The following is a 7912-nucleotide window of genomic DNA, read 5'->3' as shown; positions in this document are numbered from 1 at the left end:
CGTAGTGATTACAACTTTGACAAAATAAAGTCATTTCTGCAAAGGACTAAAAATGTGAAAAATGTCCAGGTTGAAGATTTTTTTGCTGACCGCAGAATGTTTATCAACTCAGTGACAGTGCTAATGAGAGGTGAAGGTGGGGAACAGTTTACAGTGCAGGAGATCTATAGATTGAAAAAACTTGTTTCCAAACTGAAATTAGAATTACAAACTGAAGATGGCTTTGAAACCACATAGTCTATGTTTTTCTATGTTTTTGTTTGGTTTGTGTCCCCTCATACTATTTTTTATGAGTGTGATGAAGGTGAGCTCTCTCAACCTGAATGGGGCCCAAGATATGCATAAAAGAGCATTACTGTTCGAATTATCAAACAAAAGAATATTGATGTGATGTTCGTTCAAGAAACGGACAGTGACTGTATTAATGAAATAGATTGGAAAAAAGAATGGGAGGGTGATGTGTTGTTTGCTCACATGAGCTCTACTAGAGGAGGGGTGGCTGTTCTCTTTGCTAAGAATTTTTTGCCTATCTCATGTGATGTTAAGCATGCAGTTTCTGGCAGATTATTATGCATAAGGGCTCAGTTTGAAAAATTCAAGGCTGTTTTTATTAATGTTTATGCTCCTACAAATGGAAGTGAAAGAGTACTTTTTCTTAAAGATGTTAATACCATTCTGCAGGACTGTAGTTCTGATGATTTTTTTGTTTTTGGGAGGTGATTTCAATTGTACTGAGAATTATAGAGTAGATAGAAATCACATTGAACCTCATGCTGCCTCAAGTCGGGTTTCAATGAATTAATTGAGACTCACAGTTTGTGTGATGTATGGAGAGAGCTAAATAATAATGTAAGACAATACACATGGGTACATAACAGAGAAAACTTTATTTCCTTGGCCAGGTTGGACAGGTTTTATTGTTTTAGACATCATTTTAATGTTGTGAAAAGCTGTCTTATCACACCTACTGGTTTTTCTGATCATTGTTTAGTATCATGTAATGTATATATAGGAAATGTGAAGTCAAAGAGTGCATATTGGCATTTTAACACCTCCCTGTTAAGTGATGTGAATTTTAGAGATGTGTTTATTTCCTTCTGGAATAAAAGAAAATGTTACTTTAAAAATTTGCGTGAGTGGTGGGATTATGGAAAGATTGAGGTGAAAGTATTTTGTCAACAGTATACTTTCAGTGTTTCTCGGGACATCACTAAATCAATGAAAAAGCTTGAATCTGAAATTATAGAAGCACAAGGGTTAGCAGAGGTTACTGGGGAGGGATGACATATCGAGACACTTAAAACTAAGACGTCTCTTCTTGCAGATTTGCTCGGCATTAAAGCGCATGGGTCTCAGGTCCGTTCTCGTTTTCAGAATTTAACACAAATGGATGCCCCATCTAAGTTTTTCTTTAGTCTTGAAAAAAAGAATGGTCAGAGTCGTAATATTCACTGTCTACGCTCTGAGAACGGGCAGGAGTTAACACAGACACCTGATATCAGAAAACGAGCTGTACAGTTCTATGGCCAACTGTACAGCAGTGAATACAGAGAGGATAAGGAGTTATCCGCTGGCTTCTATGAAGGTCTGCCAAATGTCCTGGAGGACTCAAAAGCAGAGCTGGAGAGGCCCCTTTCTACAGAGGAACTTCTGAATGCTCTGAAGGGCATGGAGAGCGGAAAAGCTCCAGGGATGGATGGACTCCCTGCTGAATTCTATAAGGAGTTTTGGGCTGTGCTGGGTGAGGACCTGTTGGCAGTCCTAAATGAAAGTTTGTCTGTTGGCTCTTTGCCCTTGAGCTGTAGGAGGGCAGTGATCACATTGATACCAAAAAAAGGTGATTTGCAGGAGATCAAGAACTGGAGACCTGTGAGTTTACTGTGTTCTGATCTTAAAGTTCTTTCTAAGACTTTAGCAAATAGACTGAGAAAGGTGATGGGGCAGGTCATTCATTTTGACCAGACGTATTGCGTGCCGGGCAGGTCAATTATTGATAATGTTAGTCTCATACGAGACATTTTAAGTGTTTCGAGTCTTTTAGGGGTAAATTTAGGTTTTATATCTATTGATCAACAGAAAGCATTTGATAGAGTGGAGCACCAGTATTTATGGGATACCCTAGAAGCATTTGGTTTTAGTTCTGATTTTATTGGTATGATAAAAGTGCTATACCAAGACACTGAAAGTTTGCTGAAGATCAATGGTGGTTTGAGCGCCCCTTTTAAAGTTAGTAGGGGGATCAGACAGGGTTGTGCACTGTCTGGTATGCTTTACTCATTAGCCATTGAACCAATGCTAAATAGACTAAGAACCATGATTAATGGTTTAATATTACATAATGATGTTCAGCATCAAATTTCTGCTTATGCTGATGATGTTATGGTCATGGTAAATGGACAAGAAGACATTAATAAGTTGGTTTCTGTTATTAGTGATTTTGGAATAATTTCAGCTGCCAAAGTTAATTGGGAGAAGAGTGAAGCATTGGCTGTTGGGAAGTGGGAGGGAGGGTTACCAAAATTACCTAGTGGGATGATCTGGAAGAAAGATGGTTTTAAATATCTAGGTGTGTATCTTGGGGATTTAAATACCCAACAAAAAAATTGGGAAGGCGTTTTTCAAAAGATAGAAGGAAAATTAAAAAAGTGGAAATGGCTTCATTCACAATTGTCTTTTAGAGGGAGGGTTTTAATTGTCAATAACTTGGTTGCTTCAACACTATGGCATAAATTATCTTGTGTGGATCCGCCTGTTGGATTGCTGTCCCGATTGCAGACAATCTTAGTGAATTTTTTTGGGACAGTTTGCACTGGGTTCCTCAGAGTGTGCTCTTTCTTCCTAAAGAAGAGGGAGGACAAGGGCTTGTCCACCTACCAAGCAGGCATGCTACTTTTCGTCTACAGTTCATCCAGAAATTCTTGACTGGGCCTGTGGAACTGGTGTGGCGGAAGGTGGCAAAAATAATTTTGCACACAGTGGATGGACTTGGACTGGATGCTGCCCTGTTTTTAATGGATGTGAAGCAATTACGACTGGCTGGATTGTCTCAATTTTACTGTGGACTTTTCAAAGTGTGGGGACTGTTCAATGTGTGCAGGATGGAGGAGACCAATTCTTTGTACTGGTTATTACAAGAACCTCTTATTAAAGGAGCTCGTATGGACATTGCGAGTGGGAATGTTCCAGGACTTGTGCAGAGACTTTGTGCTACCAAATCTGTGACATTGAGACACATAATTGATGTGGCTGGACCCGAGCTGAGTGATATAAATGCAGTGGCCAGCTTATTGGGTCAGAAATCAGCTCGTCACACATCGGTCATAGTGGAAATGTGAAAAACAAAGTTAACAAAAGAGGAATTGTCTATGATAAAGAATTTTAAAATTGGAAGAGCAACTTTTGATGAAAGGGACCCTTTTCCAAAGCTTGGGATCACACCAGACCTAACGGAATTATCTGTTCCTTTGCTGGATCTTAACGGACTACAAAATTTAGAACTGAATGAAGTAGGAGGGAAAGTGATTTATAAATGCCTTGTTAAAGTTTTAAATAAGGTAAAATTAAATGGTAGGATTGATACAATTTGGAGAGACAAATTTGGGTTGAAAGAGGAAATTAAGCCATTGTGGAGGGTGTTGTACAAACCACCATTGGTAAAACGATCTGGTGATTTACAATGGAGGATTTTACATGGGGCTGTGGCTGTTAATGCTTTTATTTCAGTCATTAATCCCAATGTTGACGATAAATGTGTGTTTTTTGGATTTAGAGAAACCATTTTTCATTGTTTCTTAGAATGTAAAAGACTCCATGCACTTTTTAACTTGTTGGATTTATTGTGTGGTAAATGTGGGGAAAAGTTTACATGAGAGATTTTTATTTTGGGGGCTGGGTACAATCAGAGGCAAAAGATAAAATGCCAATTGATTAATTTTATGTTTGGACAAGCAAAGCTGGCAATTTATAAAACAAGAAGGAACAGAATCGAATTTTACATGGGGCTGTGGCTGTTAATGCTTTTATTTCAGTCATTAATCCCAATGTTGACGATAAATGTGTGTTTTGTGGATTTAGAGAAACCATTTTTCATTGTTTCTTAGAATGTAAAAGACTCCATGCACTTTTTAACTTGTTGGATTTATTGTGTGGTAAATGTGGGGAAAAGTTTACATGAGAGATTTTTATTTTGGGGGCTGGGTACAATCAGAGGCAAAAGATAAAATGGCAATTGATTAATTTTATGTTTGGACAAGCAAAGCTGGCAATTTATAAAACAAGAAGGAACAGAATCGAAAATAGGTGTGGTCAAGAGATTACATCTTTATTTAAGGCTCTCATTAAGTCAAGAATTGTTGTAGAGTTTAAGTATTATAAAGCAATGAATGATATAGAAACTTTTAAACTACAGTGGTGTTACAATTCAATTTTTTGTACGGTGATGGAGGAGGATTTAAATTTTGATCTGATTTGGATTTGATGTATGTTTTAATATTTATGCTGTTATAATTGAATAAAGTTTGTTTTAATTCTCTCTCTCTCACACACACACACACACTCTCTCTCTCTCTCTCTCTCAATTCATATTGCTTTAACGGTATGACATACATAGGTACATATTGTCAAAGCATTGTACATAGCAGAATAGAAACAAACAAAACAAAAATACATATATATCCATAAGAAAAAATAATAAGGTCTGCCAATAAATACATGTAAAATATATCCATATACATTTCTATAAACATTGTTGGTACTACTAATGTAGATGTGTTCACTCTTTACCTCTTAGTTTGTGGCATTTGTAAATATAATGTGCTACCACAGAGGAAGCAGGTCCTTCACCAAGTAATATTTTTAATTTGTCATGTTCATGGAGTGACTGGAACTCAGGAGTGTTCTGCTGTATTTGACTGTACAGTGAGTCTCTCAGAGATGTGTATTTGTCACAGTCTCAACTGATCCTGATCTACACTCGTTACAGACTAGCTCTTCTTCAGGTAACCAGCTCTTTCTGTGTCATCCTTTCTCTATGGCCAGCTGGTGGTCACTCAGTCTGTACTTGGTCAGTAACTGTCTGTTATATTCCTGACTGAGAGCAGATAGTCAGTCATACTGTACTCTCTGTTGAGTTTCAGATAACACTGGAGGCCACTTTGGTGTTTGGTTTGTTCTTTCCAATACTGTATGTATGTCTCCTTCTCTTCATTCATAATTTATTTGATTCTTCCAAGTTTTTCAGGATTGGTGATATCGAGTGCTTTGTTAGTCAGCTCTGACACCATTACACAAAGATGACTTTTTTGAGCACTCTTTTTTTGTGTTTTAAGTGCTTTATGATGAAGAGAATCTTCCGAACTAGAGTTTAAGTGGATCCAGAACTTTAAAACTCTTTTTTTAATGATGAGGTTTAGGGGGAGACAGGCGTTATTAGGAGTGTTTCTGTGCACGTGAAGGATGCTTCTGCAGAACTCGACATGCAGAGCTTCTAAAGGGTGTTTGTTCCAGTCTTTATGGCTGGAGTTACTCGCTGGGCCCCAGATCTCGCTTCCATACAGGGCAATGGGCAGAATCACACTATCCAAGATCTTTGTCCAGATTCTGATGGGGATGTTTATTTTAAATAATTTCATTCGTATAGCGTGCAGTGCCTTGCGGGCTTTTATAAGTAATGTTTTAATTGCCAATTTGAAATTTCCAGAAATTTCCAAAACCAGACCAAGATAAGTATAGTGTAAAGCAGGGATAGGCAACTCCGGTCCTGGAGGGCAACTATCCTGCAGAGTTTAGCTCCAACCCTAATTAAACACACCTGAACAAGGCAATCAGTGTTTTCAGGATTACTAGATAGATACAGGCAGGTGAGTTTTTATGAGGGCTGAAGCTAAACTCGAGTTGGTGTTGCCTATCCCTGGTGTAAAGTATGTTGAAGTGTGGTGTTGTTTAAAGTAATTTCTTGTTTATGTTCTAGATTTCTGGGCTTTTTCTGAAATATCATAATCTTAGTTTTTGGGATGTTGACGTCTAAGGCCCAATCCTGGCAGTATTTAGTTAAAATGTCAAGGTTGTTCTGGAGACCTTCTGGTGTTTTAGACAGAATTAGTAAGTCGTCTGCATTCAGTAAGTATTTGACCACTGTGAGGTATAACTGTAGTCCTGGACTGTTTGACTGGTCCAGTAGATCTGCCAGTTCATTGATATATATGTTAAATAAGGTCGGGCTGAGGAAAATACTCTGTCCTTTGCTGCCCAATTTTTACTGCACATTTATTTTGGTTATACATGTTTTTAATTAAGTCATATATTTTACCCCCTATGCCACTTTGAATGATTTTATAAAACAGTCCGTTATGCCAGATGGAGTCAAAAGCCTTCTTAAAATCTATAAAGCATGCCAAAAATTTTCCGTCTTTCTTCTGGTGTACATGTTCATTTATAAGCGTGTGTAGTGTGTGAATATGGTCAGTGGTTCGATGTTTAGGGAGGAAGCCAATCTGAGATTTGCTGATGACATTGTGCTGCTTTAAGAAAGATGAAATCCATGAGTTGATTATAGAAGAAAATACTTTTCCCAAATTACTGGTTACACAGATCCCTCTGTAGTTATTAGGATCGGTTTTGTCTCCACTTTTAAAGATGGGAGAGATGAATCCTGTGTTCCAGACCTCAGGAAAAACACCTGAACTCAAAATCAAATTAAAAAGTTTGAGTAATGCAATTTGCAATTCAGGAGAGCTATTTTTAAGCATCTCGTTCTTGATCTTGTCAGGGCTTTATCTTTATCTTGATTTCTGACATTTGAGGGATTTCAGTTTTTCACTAAGTTCTTGTTGGGTTATTGGATAATCTAGTGGATTTTGGTTATTTTTGATACATGCATTCAATTTTTCGAGGACTTTTAATTGGATGGGATTATTCAGATGGTCAGTTTGAGGTGTATAGAGCTTCTCAAAGTAATCCTTCCAAATCTGACCATCTTGTGTGGCTAACTCTTGTGGTTTTGTCTTGTTCAGACTGTTCCACATGCTCCAGAACTGACCCCTGATCAATTGATGTTGTGCTACAGGATGGCGGCTGGTACAACAGCAGCAGCAGCACGGCGTGCTGCGGGAGAGTGCACACAAGAGTTTTCTCGAATCAAACCAGAGATTTACCATACTGTAGACGGTAGAGTCGTAGTTGAAGATTAATTGCTGAACTTTATTGTGATTAAAATGCGAACACTAAGCCATAATGATATTGTGATGATTGTAACTAGCAGTTTCAGCTCTGAGCGGATTGAGACCTCAAAGGCAGTTTTGTCAGAGCTCCTTCCACATCATAAACGATGGATCTCCCATAGGGGACAAAAGAAGGATGTTAATAATGTAAAAATGTGTCTGCAAGTGCTTAATGAATGCGGTGAAGAGATCCCAAGATTTGTATCTCACTTCCTGGATGATATACCGCCCGTCTCATTTAAACACATCAATGTGTCTGTGCTCCTTGGGAAAATGCAGCAAATTAATACTGACATTGACTACCTAAAAAGAACAATGGGAACTCAAGTAGCTGCCTGTGAAATGTTGCGGGAGGTTTCTGAGAAACTTGACGACCGGCTGACAGCTGTGGAGGGGCACTGTGAACCGGATGCTATCTGCCTCACTGCCGTGGAGACACAACTGGGTCTTGTGCCCAGCGTGTCAGGTCTTTCCTCGGCTGTGTTGGAGAGGCCAATAGGCCCTGGTCCTGTTTTCTGCCCTCCCTTTGCGGCTGATGGATGTTTGTCAGCGGCATGGTGAGACTGATGGCGGAAGACCGGCGCAGTCTTTGGATCCAGTCCTGGGACAAACGCAGACTCTCCCATGGAGCATGATGGTTAAGGATGGGCGCCGGCTGAAGCAGGTATCTGAGAACCCTGCACATCGAAGCCCCA

Source organism: Carassius auratus, unplaced genomic scaffold (genome assembly GCF_003368295.1).
Source record: "Carassius auratus strain Wakin unplaced genomic scaffold, ASM336829v1 scaf_tig00018110, whole genome shotgun sequence".
Classification (NCBI taxonomy): Eukaryota; Metazoa; Chordata; class Actinopteri; order Cypriniformes; family Cyprinidae; genus Carassius; species Carassius auratus.
This window is presented reverse-complemented; position numbering follows the sequence as displayed.